The 18526-nt window shown below is 38.5% G+C and overlaps 1 protein-coding gene across 1 annotated transcript in view; it reads right to left on the minus strand.

The window, feature by feature from the left end:
* Nucleotides 1–8257, minus strand: part of LOC125237320 (twitchin) — a 183753-nt gene extending 175496 nt beyond the window's left edge. The window contains 1 exon segment of the mRNA XM_048144310.1: nucleotides 8093–8257. The gene's annotated coding sequence lies outside the window, so the exon portion shown is untranslated.
* Nucleotides 8258–18526: the final 10269 nt, after the last annotated feature.

Raw genomic sequence — 18526 nt, forward strand, 5'->3', positions numbered from 1 at the left:
CGACGGCGACGGTCGCGCGACCGTCGCCCACGCAAGACACGGCGTTACTCATATTTTGTGGCTTGACTTATTCTGTGGCATTATTTTTGTTATTTATAATTGTGAAAATAGTTTGTGTGTGTGAAAATATTTTCATTTTCATTTAAACTTCAAAGTTATTTCTGTTTAAATAAATTTCATTTACTTACTAAATAGGTGGCACTACTAGTGCTAATTGATTGACTCGATTAAGTCTGAGTTACGAGGGTGTAGGTAATCTCATTAACTTAGTGGTTCAAGCGAAGGCACGGACAACTAAATTATATACTTTTTCATAAACTATAAATATTATGAAATAAATTACAGGTCAAATGCGATTAATTAACATAATTTTATATTTTTTTCCGACGTTAAATAATATATGTATACAAGACGCGAAAAGACTTTAGACCTTCTTTAGATCCCAACCGCAGTAAAAGTGTTAAAGTGATATTTACGTGCATACTTTGGCAAAACATATATTTTTATTTATATGAGCCTAGAGTGTCCCACAGCTGGGCAAATGCCTCCCTCTTCCCTTTCCACGTATCCCGGTCTTGACCCGTTTCCCACCAGTTCTCATCAAAAGCGTCAAGGTCATCTCGCCAACGCCGTCGAGGTTTGCCGCGACCCCGGGTTCGATTTGGCGGGACCCAATTGGTTGTCGTTTTAGCCCACAAGTCATCCGGCATAAGACAAACGTGCCCTGCCCAGAGTGCCCAGTCCAACTTAAGCTTAGCGGCTGTTTCAGCCACGTCAGTTACCCGTGTTTTGGAGCGTAGTACAGTGCTTCTGATGCGATCGGTCAACTTCACGCCGAGTATACTACGCTCCATGGCGCGCTGACAGACCTTGAGGGTGGATTTCTGAACTTTTGTCAAAGTCTGTGCTCAAGAATGTGTCATGTTCATCAGCTTTCTTTTTAAAGATATTGGGAAGTCTCCCTTCATTTGCTGTTTCATGGACCAATAGCTCTTCTAGGCACTTCCGATTAACACATTAAAAATAATTGCCAACGCAGGTTATAGGAAAAACATTTTAAAATTAAATGATTTGCAACAAGTGACATTTCATTATTAATTAATTAGGCAGGTAAATACATTAATAACTTAAACATACACATGTAGACTGTTCCAGTGTCTAGCTATCGGAGAGTCCAGACTGCTAGCAACCACACTCAGAATGCCGTTGTCCTAAAATTGATTCTAGTAAAGTACCTAATGTTAAGACAGGTTTCTTTTTACTTTGGTGTTTCACGAACTATGGAACTGTTAGGAATAAAATCCTAGACCGAAATGAAAATTTTCCGTGAACATCGCTTTGCTCATTTAGTTCACAGCGGCGAACGCGAGCGGTTGTATAGAACGAATGTGACTGCGCCGATAAGAGCTACTTAGCAGAGCAACAAAAAATCAAATTTTCATATTAAACTTCGGTTTCATTTCGGCCCGGACGGTGGACATTCGTATCATTTTGACACTATTCGTCCCATTCGTTCTGATCTGACCAGCGACCGTTGCGGTCGGAACTTTCCGACCGCAACGGTCGCTGGTCTGGCTGAAAAATGAGCAAAAGACTTCGTTTAGTTTGTGGGATGATTTGCAACAAGCCTGACATTTCATTGCTTAATTAATTAGGCAGGTAAATACATTATAATCTTTTGTCTCTAAAATTCATACAATTCAATGTCAAAACTGTCATAAACAACAGTGTCTAGCTATCGGAGAGTCCAGACTGCCAGCAACCAAACAACTTAGTCAAAAAATAATGATAAATTTAAATACTAACATTTATATTTAAAAAAAGAAACTAATAAATGCAAAATGTCAAAGGAAGAAAACAGACGATGTCATCATTTTAAATTAAACTTACTATGCTACGCGGACGCGTAAAAAATCTTGTCAATTACGTCGATTCAGTTTTTAACAACAACTATGAGCTTGAGAACAAGCCGCCTTTTAATGTCACGCTCAAACTATATATAGCACAATAGTTTGATGATTTCGTATCTTTTATCACGATCTCTATTAGGAAATAAGTAATTGTATACCTATTCACTTGTAATATTGCTAAAATTAACCTAAATAGATTTACTTTAGACCTTGCTTACGATGTTGTTGCTTTTAATATGCTTTTTCTTAAAGGAACTGAATTAATTTATACATGCCTTCCAAAACGCTGCTCTTAACGCCCTGTTTCTATACTAAATGAGGATTACCTAATCCAGTGTATTTCAAACTCGGAACCATCGAGAAAAATGTATGGTTGCCTATGGTTGATCCTCGGCTAGGTGTCGCTAAGTTAAAAATAAATATGGTCCAATTTGTCAAAACTGAGGTTCAAAAGTTTTAACCTAGTGTATAGAGATGGCAGTCTAAGCACTGTGACTATACTCTGTTCACTTTGACAGTCATCCGTAATATTATAAATGGGAAAGTGTGTGTTTCTGTTTGTTTTTCCGTCTTTCACGGGAAAACGGAGTGATGGTTTGACGTGATTTTTTAAATTGAGATAGTTGAAGGGATGGAGAGTGACATAGGCTACTTTTTAGCTCATTCTAGCCCCCCACTTCCCTAAAATGGGGGGAGTGCAAGTTTATTCCACAATTTTCGACGTTAACGCGAGTGAAGCCGCGGGCAAAAGCTAGTTTTCTATAAATACTCGAGTTTGGTATTATGAACTCGTGATACTCATACCCACACAGGTGCATTGATTGGTAATCCCTACATTATGTTTAATGATGTCGAAACGTAATGGCTGTCTGTCGACATGACATGTTTATTGGTCATCCTATTTTAAATTAAGCTTGTAATTGTTATAAATACAGGTAGCCTCGGTGTGTTAGCTATTTTTGTTTGTCATTGTCTATTTTAATTAGTCTTAGATATGTGCACCTAAATAAAACATATAAAACATATAATGAAAATGAAAAATGAAGTAATAAACTACTTAGCATTCAAAATCAAACGTGGCTGTGTAGAATCCTTGGTGTTTCAATGGTATAATCGCTTGTTAATAGGTCAGCAGCTGTCAAAATGTTTGTACAAAAATTAAGGAAAAAGTTAAAAAAAGTAAGTAAGTTTATTTGCAAAGAATAAGTAGGTACATAGGTATGGTAATTTTATTTTTTTTATTCCTATTATGCTACCAAGACTTTTTTGGTGAATTGAGATTTTAGTAAGTTTTATTTCGTCATTAAGGTTCTCTATTATCTATATTTTCTTAATTAAGTATAACAATTATCCTGTATACAGGGTGGGGCCTGTAACAAAAGCAAAAAATTAAACTGTTGGCTGTACTCCTTAAACTAACCAACATTTCTTCAGCTACTTTTAAAAATTATGAAGTCTTTAATTTTCTAATTTTTCATATAAAATAAATATTATCTTCAATGGACGCCATTATTGTTGTCATTGACGTTGTCAGTCACACTTTAGACTTAACAGAATTCGCAGTACATTACCTCTTAGGAAAAACTTTCAAGGGTGATAAATAACAAAATACAAGTTATTTTTAAAAGTCGTTGAAGAAATGTTGGTCAGTGTAAGGAGTACAGCCTACAGTTTAATTTTTTGCTTTTGTTACAGACCCCACCCGGTATATCTTACGAAAGTCGACTTATACAGTGCGTAAACGTAATAAGGGCGATAAATGAAACCAGGCATATAATTCAATATTGTTATCATTAATTAAGAGGTGTTTTGAGTTACTCTTAATTTTCACCCCATAGAGTATTTTTGAAAATTTTCCCAGCAGCAATGTACTGCAAACGTGGTTGCGATGACAATCAATGACAATGAGTGTGTTTGCATTACGTTGCGGGCCGAATGAATTTGTATGGATAAAAAAAATATTTCAATTTTAAGTAAAAGTTATCTAATTCCATTTTTTATGTCCTATACTCACCACCGTTAAGAGGTTCGCCCGTATTAGGTTTACATCCTGTATTAATAAATGTTGGTAACAAAATAGGCTCAATTAAAATTTGCTGACTTGGCTATGGACCAAATTTTTGAGAACTGCTGATGTATGTTTTCACCTTTCTTTTTAGATCTTGAATTCTTTTGAAACTTCTAAGATAATATTAGCAAGTTTCTAAGATTGACCTGTGTGGTGACGGGTTAAGAATTTCACCACCCCCTTTCTTCCCGTGGGTGTCGTAGAAGGCGACTATGGGATATGGGTTAAATTGTGGCGTAGGCGAGAGGCTGGCAACCTGTCACTGCAATGCCACAGTTTCGTTTTCTTTTAACCCCTTATTTGCCAAGAGTGGCCCTGAAGCTTTAGTAGTTTCATGTGCTCTGCCTACCCCTTTATGGGATACAGGCGTGATTGTATGTATGTATGTTCTAAGATTTTTCACCTCACTGAAGATATTTCTTACATTTTCTTTACCAGTGGCCCATTTCTCAAAACTGAAAGTTACAAGTTACAAGTTAGTCTCTTTCTAACTTGTCATATTAGACAGAGAGTACCACTTGTAAATTGTAACTTGTAGCTTTGAGAAATGGGTCCCCTGATCTTCAATTCTACATAGCAGTGGCGTGGCGTGAAAATTTTCGTTGATAAAGCCATGGGAGTTTTCGGGATCTGTTTTATATGAATTTCTACAGATACTGGAAAATTTTAGGGAACCGGTAGGGAATCGAGTTGTATCGACGCCCCGCCACTGCTACATAGTTCTAGTTGTTTCCAAGTCGATGTCAAAATCGATAATAAAAATACTGATTTCGTTTGAAATGTTATTCAAATAAATCTAGATATAGTATTGGACATTATGCCTTGTTTACACCGCTGTCGCTTTAACGTTTAACGACATAGCTAATAAACTCTTTGATAAATGAGCTTCAAATATGTGACCATGATCTATTGATAATTTTAGTACATTTTGGAATGTTCTCACTTGCAACCTAACAGGCTAAAATACCAAGGTAATTTTATTTGACAACTTCCAGTGCAAATGTTATTTTACACGGCAACTACTATTTTTTTAAATAAATAAACCGTTATATTTAGGAAGATTCCATGGGCAGTCCCGTCCAAAGGCATTATCGCTGTGACGTCATCGCCCAAATGAATGAATTAATTTCGTTCTCTTTTTAGGGTTCCGTACCAAAAAGGTACAACAGGAACCCTTATGGTGCGACTCTGTCCGTCTGTCTGTCCGTCTGTCACATTGTCAAATATCTCGAGAACTACTTATGCTATCGATATGAAATTTGGAATAGTTATAAACATTGTAAACCTCTACAAGTTGAAAGAATTTTTTTTTTAATTAATTAATATAAATGATAGAAAATGGCCAAAATGAAAGGGGGTCAAACTGAAAATTTCAAGTAACTAGGTCAAGTGGGGTATCGTTAGAAAGAGCTCAAACTGTACATATTAAAACTATTTTTTATTATTTTTTGGTTGTGGAAAAAAATGTTTTTTGAAGGAAAATGTAAAAAAAATACCGTTCCCCCCCCCTTATCTCCGAAGTTTACCAACATAAATTTATGAAATTTTCACCAAACATGGCTATTATAATGAATATTACAGGAAAAATAAAATCGTACACGTATCTTGAAAACTTTTTTTTTAATAATAAAAAAACTTTCAGATTTACATTTTCAATTTCAACACCCTTGCGGGTGTTTATTGTACCTGTATTTTTTAACAAAATAACAATGAAATTACCTGCTTTCAAATAGAGGCAAAATGGTTAAAATCGGTTCACGTTATAAACAATTATTCCATAAAAATCATCTTCCATACTAGCTCGCGCGCATTAGTTTACTCAATTTGCCGATAGATGTCGCTGTACGTTGAACGCTCATTTCCTACATCGCGTTTTTCCTGATATAATGAGGTCGGTTCAGGAGCGTCCTTGCGACATGTCGTAAGTCGTAAACTATTGAAGTCGAATAGTCTTGATTTTATTTGGACGTTGTCTAACAATAAAATTGTATATTAAAATATTTAAAATATTACTTGTTATGTGGGAAATTGAGTCTTGAGGGATTTAGTCAAATCTGTAAAGTTCTATGAATAACATTTTGATGATTCAACTATTGAAAGTTTGTACGGAACCCTCGGTGAGCGAGTCCGACTCGCATTTGACCGGTTTTTTTTTAAATAATTTTGTTCTCTTTTTTTGTCTTTTTCTCTCTTAGTTTTTGTTATCTAAGTTTCGTGGCGCATTGGTTATACTGTAAGGTCATGTAAACATGTTTTTAAATAAATAAATAAATAAATAATAAATTATATTGCGTGTGTTGCGATTATTTTCTTACCCCTTATTCATGAACGTTCACCAAAGTTCACCAATAAAGTTCGTTTGTCCCTTTCCGACGTATTTGTGTGATAGAAAGGGACAAACAAACTTTATCGGCTTGATAACTGAGGAGTGTCTTTTCAAAAGGACTTATTTCTATAAGTCAACAGAGGTTATTTTTATCTATGTCTTCCTAGAAAAATAAACCTTGTTGACTTATAGAAATAAGTCCTTTTGAAAAGACAATCCTCAACATTAGTGTACGTTTATGAATAAGGGAGTTAGCCTTTAAAGTAGTCGATCATTTTGCCTTAGATAAAGATTCTCCTACATCAGCCATTTTGTAGAAAACTCGCGTTTGTACGAGACAACGGTAGACTATTTCAAGGAATACTCCTATGACGTTTACTTAACCCTTGCACAGCCGCGCTATCAATATCTTATTTTGGTCTGACTCTAATGAGAAGGTACAGTCAACCAATTGGAACCCTAGGCCACTGTAGAACTATGTCATAGTGACGTTATAAATCAGATGGTAAGAAATCTCTTACTGCTTGTCATTTTGACATGGTCGTAGAGTGGCCTAGGGTTCCAATTGGTTGACTGTACACCTAAAAGTTGGAACAGTTGTCCAAAATCCAAAATTTAAAAGAAGTATATGATTCGGCAGTGAGAGCAGTCCGTTATAGTAGCGCCACCTGGCGTGATAAAATATCAGTGTGTCTCCTCATTTGAACTTGCACCTGACACACATCAACAGATATATTAGTCATATTGAAATCATATAATAGTTGTCATTTTTGCGTTAATTTCGTTAAAACTTGTTCTGCACTTGTTTTAACATCCATCGGATTTCGTTTGAGCTGATAATAATTTCTGATAAATGAAATAAATTGTCTTGATCCCTTGGTCGTTTAGTACAGATATGGGGTCTTCGGAGGTGTTTTCCGTCTAAATTAGAAACTTAAACTTGACGTAGGTAGGGCCTTCAGAATCATTTCCCTAAAGTTCGAGAATCGCTCTTCCGCATTCAAGGGTCTGCAACAGATGACTAAATACTCCGCTAGGCAGACTTCTCGAGCCATTTTACGTTATATGACTAATTTTGCTTTTAGGATTTTACCAGAATTTTTTTATCTTTTTTACACGAACAATCTTTTAAATTGTTCGATGACAGGTATAAATAAAACTAAGAGTATATTTATCCCAATCTGATACTGTTGCCACGCTGAAAAACACTTCACATTAATGTACTACACATCAATCGGCCCAGCCAATCTAAACAACGCCGATTCATCACCCGCGATGCTGAAAGCCCTATGAAACAGAAGACGGTCGCACTTCACCAGTGACTCACTCCCGCCATCTAGCAAGGTGAAGTCTAACCATGTGGGTGTCCAGTGTTAAACTTTTCACAAGTAAAGTGGCTACGTCTCGGGCTATTTTCGTTCGAAGGCCTCCTGGATTTCGTTCCCGCAACGCTTGGTAATTTCAACGGTTATTCAACGCTCTGCAGAAATTCTGATGCGCTGGTTTCTAGTTTAAATATAACTGTTGGATGTTTGAGCTTCCGGAAGAGATATTAAAAACGGTCGTAAAATTGAGCACTAAATTCAGAATCAAAGCATGCACCAGATATCACTTTAAAAGAATCTAATATTCGTCAAGTTTGATGGTTGAAAAATACATCCATTCATTTGAGTAAAGAGACCAGACCTTTGATTTTTCTAGATGACACAGGAAGTGACTTAACAAGACACTGAAATTTTGTGAAAAACCGTGAAAATTTTGCTGAAAAATGTCACAAAAATCACGTACCGTAAACGTCAAGGAGAGTAATCCTTTAAGGCACTGCACTGCACAACACCGTACAACGTAAGAGAGACGAAGCTCAATTTGTGGGATCGATTCGAGAAATCGGGTATTGTCGCCGGCGGCGGACGCGTCGGGTCGTTTTCGAAATCGTAACTAAACTATATGAAAGTGTTGGCCGGGAGCCGAGGCGCGCGGAATGCGCGTGGGCGGGCGCCGTCACCCGTGACGTGGAGTGCAGAGGTGTTTTCCGCCGAAAGAGGGTGGTGATCTAATGGGTGCATGTGTTGGGATAGGGTGCGCGGTCCTTTCACCACTTTCTCCAGACTTAGGGTCCCCCCACATCTAGCGTCTTGCGAGCGTAAAGACGCCGCGTCGACGTTGCGTCGACGTCGCGCCGACGCGGTGTCAGGCTTTGCCATGCAGTTGGCCCAACGCTACGCTCGCAAGACACTAGATGTAGGGGAACCCTTACTTCAGTCTTTTAGGAACAATATGAAATGGTTTCCCCTGGAAATCTGATGTGAGCCTATCCATTCCTACTCAGGTGATGAATTTGAAAATTGCACTCGTTGGTTTGCTTCTCATCAGGGTTGGAAAGTATTTAAGATGTTTTGATCAGTAACTCAGAATCCTGTCGTATTTGCCGCTGAAGTTGGAGGTCATCAAATTGGTACATGTGTTGGAATAGGGTCAGCAGAATCTTTTCACTGGGTCACTCTCTCCAGTAGGTATCTCTTCAATCTTTTACGAGTAAGAACAATGTAGATACACAAAAAGTTTCCTCAACGAATTTCTACCCAGCGTTTCCACCCAGGAAATGATCTTGGGAGTGTCTTAGATGGAATGCAGATGTGTTCCAAGACGTATTTTCTCCCACTCAAAGGGGAGAATAGCAAGCTCGAAACCTACAGGAATAGCAAGTCCTACATACCACTCTCCAAGGGACTTCCTGGCTTGGCCCGGTGAGATGAAGGTGGATTCACTCCCTCTTTACATAGATTCGTGAAGACTGGTTCAAAACCACATAGAGAACAACCCCTATGACTTGAAAGTAATTTCTATGACCTGAAGTGACGATAAAGGGGACACCGACTGATATGTGATCTAAAGAGTGCTCAGCTTGCTTAAAAAAAACTCATATTTATTTGGAGAAAAGGATCCCTTATTGTATCTTAAAATGTACTGTGGTATCGTGTCAGTATGGCACATTATAAAAATGTTACCGTTTTTATTGACAAGATGGGTGTGTTTCAGTACAGCTATGTAACATTTTACTTATTTACTACTGATTAACAGGCTGCCATAATTTTACGATTTGAAATAACTTCATACAGAAAAGAGCCTATCGAATATAATAGAAAAATCACAATTTTATATTTTTGGACCACCCCAATTTTCACCCATAACATAAAATGAATCATCCAAAACATTGACACAAACCTGCGCCTGACCTCAATGCCAAGTTCCTGCTGGACAAGCCGTGAAACCTGTCCAAAATAGATCTCATCACAGACAACATCTATTCTTAGCCGCGAGCATGGAGGTCGTAAAACTTATCTATCGCCCCTTGGCAACTGGAGTACCTGTATCATAAATCCTGCATGTCTCATCATTCTCATCAAGAATTGGTGTCGCAATTAAAACGAATTTATATAATTGATGACAAGAAAATTGGCGACAAGGTCGTGAAACTCGTATGAAAGCGTAAATAATTACTGTGGTGTTTGGAACTGTCATTCCGTAGAATGATTTTCACGAAAGATGGCGCTGTACCAAGTGTGATAATTCCTAAATCGCGCTAACGAAAGTTTAATTGGGAATGTAAATTTTGTGTGATGAGCAACAGATATTTGTTCCTGAGTCATGGATACCATACTAATATTATAAATGGGAAAATGTGTGTGTCTGTTTGTTTGTCCGTCTTTCACGGCAAAACGGAGCGACGAATTGACTTGATTTTTTAAGTGGAGATAGTTGAAGGGATGGAGAGTACTTTTTGTCTCTTTCTAACGCGAGCGAGGCCGCGGGCAATGGGTATTACATACAGTACATGTGTAATGTATGATATTAATTATATTGACGTTGATGTAAAAATATATACAAAGTACCACTCATACTAAACCCAGATCTTGATCTGTGTGACCCAGAAACCTAAATAATACAAACTAAACTATTGGGTTGGTAAGAAAGTAATGAGCGATCGATTGAATTCCACATAAAATTTTTGAGAGAGTTCTAGAATCTTCTATGGTCGAAAGTATATAAAGGGCGAGTCGCACAGTTTCTCGTCAGTCATTCACTAGCTGTCGCCGAGCTAATATAAGGAAGAAAATGGACGAATTAAAAGTGCATGTAAGGCATTGCTTACTATATGAATTTCAGTCTGGCTATTCAACCGCCGAAGCAGTGCGTAATATATGTCAGCGTGTTGCTCCTGAAGTTGTGTCTGAGGCCACGGCGAAACGATGGTTCCAGCGGTTTCGTAGTGGCGACTTTTCATTATCAGATCAACCTAAGTCTGGTCGACCGGTGAAGATTGATGTAGTCAAATTAAAAACCTTAATTGAAGGAGATCCGAGGCTAACGAGTCGTACTCTTGCTACCGAGTTAGGCTGCTCTCATGTCACCATAGAAACACATTTACACGAGTTGGGAAAAAACTACAAATACAGTGTTTGGATACCGCACGAACTTGATAGAGATCAACTAAACCGTCGTGCCGATATCTGCATACAACTTCTGTCTTTTCGCCGCACATTCAACTGGTTGGACCATCTTATCATTGGAGATGAAAAATGGGTCTTATATATAAATCACACACGCAAACGTCAGTGGCTATTTAGCTCCAAACGAAAAAGGAATAGAGGCACCAAAAACAGAGCCTCACCCGAAAAAAGTTATGCTGTCCGTTTGGTGGGATATTCATGGTATTATTCACTGGGAACTCCTACCAAGTGGAATGACTGTTACCGCATCAGTATACTGTAATCAGCTTGAAAATTTAAACCAAAAAATCTGTCAGAATCGTCCACAGCATGCTAAAGTTTTTTCTTACACGACAATGCTCGCCCACACATTGCAAAAGTGACTCGGCTAAAGCTATTGGAGCTAGGTTGGAAAGTGATACCTCATCCACCGTACTCTCCAGACTTGGTACCTACGGATTACGCATTGTTCAGATCGCTAAGTAATGCCTTGAATGAAAAAAAGTTCGATGATCAAGCCCATCTACGACAGTACATAGCTGAGTTTTTTGAATCTAAACCTAAGAACTTCTTCGCCGATGCTATTCATTCTTTACCAGAACGATGGAGACAAGTAGTAGATAACGAAGGCCGTTATATTTTTGATAAATGATTAAAATAATAAATTAAATAAAAATTACAATATTGGTTATGATTCGCTCATTACTTTCTTACCAACCCAATATTATATCTATAAATTACGAGACAAATATAATATTGATTTAGCAGAAATAATTATTATAATTATGAACATTCGAGTTCACTAAAAATAGCTTTTTGAGGTTATTACCTAAACGATTATTGTGAACGGCTTGAAGTTCACTTTTGATAATCTAAAAGAACATAGGATATACACCGTGTTTCACTTAACACTAAAAACCTGAAAACTGTTTGTTCAGAATCGAGAGTAGAATCGATTGAGCTATATCTTGATGGGGGTAATATTTTTTGTTTTAATTTGTATTATTAGTTATTGTTTACGTGCCCATTCTACAAATTCGTAATACAACATTGTGCATATCATATTGTTAGAGGTTGTATACATTTTTCAGTATTTAAGGGTATTAATACTGGCTGTTTACTTGGACGATTATTTTTTCCGCTACGAGATAGACGTTGTGCGTCAGTTTGATTTTAAAGTTTACCATAAGTCATAACAAATTGAACTCGTACCTAATTACAACCTTGTCATTTTGAATGTTAGGTTTAAATTTGCTTACTGCGTCACCTGTCCAATTTGAAGTTTACTGTGACACAGGTTAAAGTGCTTTACAGTGACATAGCTGCCTATTGGTAAACCTTATGTCGTTGCAGTAACATACACAATTAAACAGTTTGAAGGTTTATGATGGTAGCTAGCAATTATTTTATTGAGTGTAGAGTTAAAAGCCGAGTAGAGCTGCACAGAAAATTAAAAATTCAATTTAAAATAATAATAATCATCAGATTAAAAAATGAACATTGTAGATACGTTTAAAAAAATAAGAATCAGTTGGGGTGTCTGAGGTTTTGAGTGATACCGGAAACACGGTGTATAGTCGCAGTAATTTTTTTTCTGTTCTGGCTTTTATTTTGAACTTTAAGCATAGTTCAAAAAGTACAATTCTACATTGTCGATTTTGAGACGGAGCCAGAAATTATTTTAAGAATATAAACATAAATTTAATTTCACTCCCTAGCTCTAAGGTAATTAACGTAATAGTATTGCAGTAGAAATTTAAAAATACGAATCGAAATCGTTGTGCAAACATTCTAAAAATTCCAATTAACATGTCAAACAAATTCTAGTAAAAAACAAAAATAATGTTGATACAAATGATTATTCTGACATTAAAAGGTCTCACATCCCACTTTGTCGATTGCAAAAAGCTGCTTTGTCAGTTTATTTATATAAAGATACAAGTAAATCTCGCCTTAATAGTAACCGACAAAGTGGGACGTTTTACTAAACACACTCACATATTTTTACAGTCAGCTGCATTGAGAATCTCCTATTTACAAATAAATTTATAATTACCTATGCAGGATGGGGTGACTTATTTCTACAGCCATAGATAATAATATATTGTACTAGTTGTTTGTTATTCCTAAAACAAATAACAAAATTCAGTATAAGATAAAAAAAGTCTATGTAAAATTTTCCTCAGTTTCATAGTTTTAACTGCAAGACATCAGATTCGCAGACGAATGGCATTTCTACGACGCGAAACGAAAACGAAACGCTGCGAAAGGTAGTCTGGCTCTGTCGCGCCAATACGCAAGAGCGATAGAAATAGATATCTACGAGCGTTTCGTTTCGTGAGCGTTTGTGCATTGGGCCACGCACGCGGGTATTGAGTATGCCTAAAATTCTAAATACTGATGTTTTATACCTGTTTCGAGTAGTTCTTTCGATGTTTGAACCTTGTGTCGAGAGATGGCTGTATATACAAGGTGCTCGCGAGGAACCCATATAACTTTAACGGCATATTCTTGGTCACATTTTAAGACTAAAATGTCATATAAACTTTTCTAGATTTCGTCTAGTTTCAGAGTTATTGCCAATTAAAAAAAAACATTTCGGTGTTGTTACTCAGTAGAAAAGGTCTTCTTAACGGCGCTGATGCGCAATTGTGGAGCATAGTCTCACAGTAGTCATTGATAGATGTCAAAATGTGACAAGAAAAACTTCCAAAAAATTTGGTTTTTAGAAAAAAATATTAAGGAACTCATTTTAATTGCCAACTTTATGCATAAAAATTGCTTTTTATGTGAAAATACGTCCAAAAAAGTTGAAAAAAAAAAATTTTTTTTTTTGCGAAAAATTTTAAAATTCATATAACATTTTTTCTTTCTTTTGGCCTCAGAAACGCGTGGTTCAAGTTATGCGGGTTCCTCGCGAGCACCTTGTATTTACAGTACAGCTGACGGCACTTTATGTAATCGTATTCAACGTGTCAATCCACGAAAGTGTGCACTTGACATAAAAATGTACGTCAACGTGCATTTTCCGTGCCAAAATACGCGAATATCCGATCTGGTGACACGCTTCTATAAATAGACGAAACTTTCGATTATTCCGTGTTTTTGAATGAAAATTGAAGACTATGGTTAGCGGCTGTGTTGTTTGGATTATGATACACGTCCACACCACACCTCGGATAATGGCGATCAAATATGTCAAAGAAGTGCATTCCTATGCAAACGAGTCGACCTGTCATATTTCACTCATACAAGCATAGTACGCGTTCACCTACACGAGCTTAGACTGTATGCTAGGAACGCGCCTCTTTCATAATATATATTTGATCGCCAGTGTCCGAGGTGTGGTTGTGGTTTGTAGCTGTGTTGTTTGGATTATGAAATACACCCACACGATCTAACACATTCAAGAAGATTTGCATCGTATTTATCGTCCAATTTGCGTTATGTCGGTATTTGCCACGGCTCATGGAAGCCTAGTCTTTACGATGTTTTCCTTCACAAAGAAGCGACTAAAAATATAAACTGATTTTTCGCATTTAAAAAAATCTCATTGATTTAAGCTTGGATTGGAACCCGCAGACTCATGGTTGAAAGTCAGTCTCTCTCTTAGTAATGTTAACTTCAGAACTAATGTCGATTTATTATTGAGAGTAGTATTGTGTCAAAATAAACTATTATTGCATAGTTTACCAATATGAATCTTTCCGGACTATTCTTTACACTCCTACTTATAACGCCTACTTAATCTATCTGAATCTGAACCAACCAAAATACGTCTCAAGCTCTAATGGTGGTCCCACACTGGCTGATATAAATGTTTTATAACATTGACAGGTATGCGTGTATTACTGCTGTACATACATACATACAATCACGCAGCCTGTATCCCATGAAGGGGTAGGCAGAGCACATGAAACTACTCAAGTTTCAGTGCCACTCTTGGCAAATAAGGGGTTGACAGAAAACGAAACTGTGACATTGCAGTGACAGGTTGCCAGCCTCTCGCCTACGCCACAATTTAACCCATATCCCACAGTCGCCTTCTACGACACCCACGGGAAGAAAGGGGGTGGTGAAATTCTTAACCCGTCACCACACGTAGCTGTACTCTGTTCAAAAATTTTGGAATGATTATTTTTAACCCCCGACGCAAAAACGACGGTAAGTTTGACGTGTCTGTCTGTCTGTCTGTCCGTCTGTCTGTCTGTCTGTTTGTCTGTTTGTCTGTCTGTCTGTATGTGTGTCTATCTGTGGCATCGTAGCTCCCGAACGGATGAACCGATTTAGATTAAGTTTTTTTGTCTGAAAGTTGAGTTATATTATGTCGCAGTCGGGGGTTTTTTCAAAATTTTAAACTGACATTGAGTTAATTTTTGTTACCAACTTACGATAATTGGGGGTCCCAAATTCTGAAAATGACCATAATTATGACAGCGTAATGCCAATAGCGCTGTCCCTGTCACACAATGTTATGGGTCAAAAAGAATTAGTAAAAACGTCACTTCTGTGGACAATATTATAAAAGTTAACGACTCTGGTACATTCGTATCCCGTTTTTCGTATTTGAGTGTCAAGAACTAAAAAAATGTTTCCCGTCATTAGAATGTCGTCTAAAAATTAGCACTAGATTTTCTTAACTTTTGTAATGTCCACCCCCTTTGTTTGCTCTTAAAGGTCACAAGAAAACGCTAACCCAACTTATCTTAAATACTACGTTAATCTTTCTTTCATGCGGGGGCTTCGCCCCCGAGCCCCCCTTTTTTTGCTCTTAAAGGTCACAAGAAAACGCTAACCCAACTTATCTTAAATACTACGTTGATCTTTCTTTCGCCCCCGGCTTCGCCCCTATCCCAACTTATTTTAAATACTAGCCCCCTTCCCCCGAGCCCCCCTTTGTTTGCTCTTAAAGGTCACAAGAAAACGCTAACCCAACTTATCTTAAATACTACGTTGATCTTTCTTTCATGCGGGGGGCTTCGCCCCCGAGCCCCCCTTTGTTTGCTCTTAAAGGTCACAAGAAAACGCTATCCCAACTTATTTTAAATACTACGTTGATCTTTCTTTTATGCGGGGGCTTCGCCCCCGAGCCCCCGCTTTGTTTGCTCTTAAAGGTCACAAGAAAACGCTAACCAACTTATCTTAAATACTACGTTGATCTTTCTTTCATGCGGGGGCTTCGCCCCCGAGCCCCCCTTTGTTTGCTCTTAAAGGTCACAAGAAAACGCTATCCCAACTTATTTTAAATACTACGTTGATCTTTCTTTTATGCGGGGGCTTCGCCCCCGAGCCCCCCCCCTTTGTTTGCTCTTAAAGGTCACAAGAAAACGCTAACCCAACTTATCTTAAATACTACGTTGATCTTTCTTTTATGCGGGGGCTTCGCCCCCGAGCCCCCCTTTGTTTGCTCTTAAAGGTCACAAGAAAACGCTAACCCAACTTATCTTAAATACTACGTTGATCTTTCTTTCATGCGGGGGCTTCGCCCCCGAGCCCCCTTTGTTTGCTCTTAAAGGTCACAAGAAAACGCTAAACCAATTTATTCTAAATACTACGTTGATCTTTCTTTCATGCGGGGGGCTTCGCCCCCGAGCCCCCCTTTGTTTGCTCTTAAAGGTCACAAGAAAACCTTAACCCAACTTATTTTAAATACAACGTTGATCTTTCTTTTATGCGGGGGCTTCGCCCGAGCCCCCTTTGTTTGCTCTGAAATGTCACAAGAAAACGCTAACCCAACTTATTTTAAATACTACGTTAATCTTTCTTTTATGCGGGGCTTCGCCCCCGAGCCCCCTTTGTTTGCTCTTAAAGGTCACAAGAAAACGCTAACCCAACTTATCTTAAATACTACGTTAATGTTTATTTTTTTGCGGGGGGCTTCGCCCCCGAGCCCCCTTTTCTTTGCTCTTAAGGATCACAAGAAAACGCTAACCCAACTTATCTTAAATACTACGTTGATCTTTCTTTCATGCGGGGGCTTCGCCCCCGAGCCCCCCTTTGTTTGCTCTTAAAGGTCACAAGAAAACGCTAACCCAACTTATCTTAAATACTACGTTAATCTTTCTTTTGCGGGGGGCTTCGCCCCCGAGCCCCCTTTCTTTGCTCTTAAGGATCACAAGAAAACGCTAACCCAACTTATCTTAAATACTACGTTGATCTTTCTTTCATGCGGGGCTTCGCCCCCGAGCCCCCCTTTGTTTGCTCTTAAAGGTCACAAGAAAACGCTAACCCAACTTATTTTAAATACTACGTTAATCTTTCTTTTTTGCGGGGGCTTCGCCCCCGAGCCCCCTTTGTTTGCTCTTAAAGGTCACAAGAAAACGCTAACCCAACTTATCTTAAATACTACGTTGATCTTTCTTTCATGCGGGGGCTTCGCCCCCGAGCCCCCTTTGTTTGCTCTTAAAGGTCACAAGAAAACGCTATCACAACTTATTTTAAATACTACGTTGATCTTTCTTTTATGCGGGGGCTTCGCCCACAGAGCCCCCTTTGTTTGCTCTTAAAGGTCACAAGAAAACGCTAACCCAACTTATCTTAAATACTACGTTGATCTTTCTTTCATGCGGGGGCTTCGCCCCCGAGCCCCCTTTGTTTGCTCTTAAAGGTCACAAGAAAACGCTAAATTAACTTATCTTAAATACTACGTTGATCTTTCTTTCATGCGGGGGCTTCGCCCCCGAGCCCCCCTTTTCTTTGCTCTTAAAGGTCACAAGAAAACGCTAACCCAACTTATCTTAAATACTACGTTGATCTTTCTTTCATGCGGGGGCTTCGCGCCCCGAGCCCCCTTTGTTTGCTCTGAAAGGTCACAAGAAAACGCTAACCCAACTTATTCTTAAATACTACGTTAATCTTTCTTTTATGCGGGGGCTTCGCCCCCGAGCCCCCGTTTGTTTGCTCTTAAAGGTCACAAGAAAACGCTAACCCAACTTATCTTAAATACTACGTTGATCTTTCTTTCATGCGGGGGCTTCGCCCCCGAAAACCCCCTTTTGTTTGCTCTTAAAGGTCACAAGAAAACGCTAACACAACTTATCTTAAATACTACGTTGATCTTTCTTTTATGCGGGGGCTTCGCCCACAGAGCCCCCTTTGTTTGCTCTTAAAGGTCACAAGAAAACGCTAACCCAACTTATCTTAAATACTACGTTGATCTTTCTTCTTTCATGCGGGGGCTTCGCCCCCGAGCCCCCCTTTGTTTGCTCTGAAAGGTCACAAGAAAACGCTATCCCAACTTATTTTAAATACTACGTTAATCTTTCTTTTATGCGGGGGGCTTCGCCCCCCGAGCCCCCGTTTGTTTGCTCTTAAAGGTCAGAAGAAAACGCTAACCCAACTTATCTTAAATACTACGTTGATCTTTCTTTCATGCGGGGGGCTTCGCCCCCCGAGCCCCCCTTTGTTTGCTCTTAAAGGTCACAAGAAAACGCTATCACAACTTATTTTAAATACTACGTTGATCTTTCTTTTATGCGGGGGGCTTCGCCCACAGAGCCCCCTTTGTTTGCTCTTAAAGGTCACAAGAAAACGCTAACCCAACTTATCTTAAATACTACGTTGATCTTTCTTTCATGCGGGGGCTTCGCCCCCGAGCCCCCTTTGTTTGCTCTTAAAGGTCACAAGAAAACGCTAAATTAATTTATTCTAAATACTACGTTGATCTTTCTTTCATGCGGGGGCTTCGCCCCCGAGCCCCCCTTTGTTTGCTCTTAAAGGTCACAAGAAAACC

The sequence above is a fragment of the Leguminivora glycinivorella genome, chromosome 21 (assembly GCF_023078275.1).
Source record: "Leguminivora glycinivorella isolate SPB_JAAS2020 chromosome 21, LegGlyc_1.1, whole genome shotgun sequence".
Lineage (NCBI taxonomy): Eukaryota > Metazoa > Arthropoda > Insecta > Lepidoptera > Tortricidae > Leguminivora > Leguminivora glycinivorella.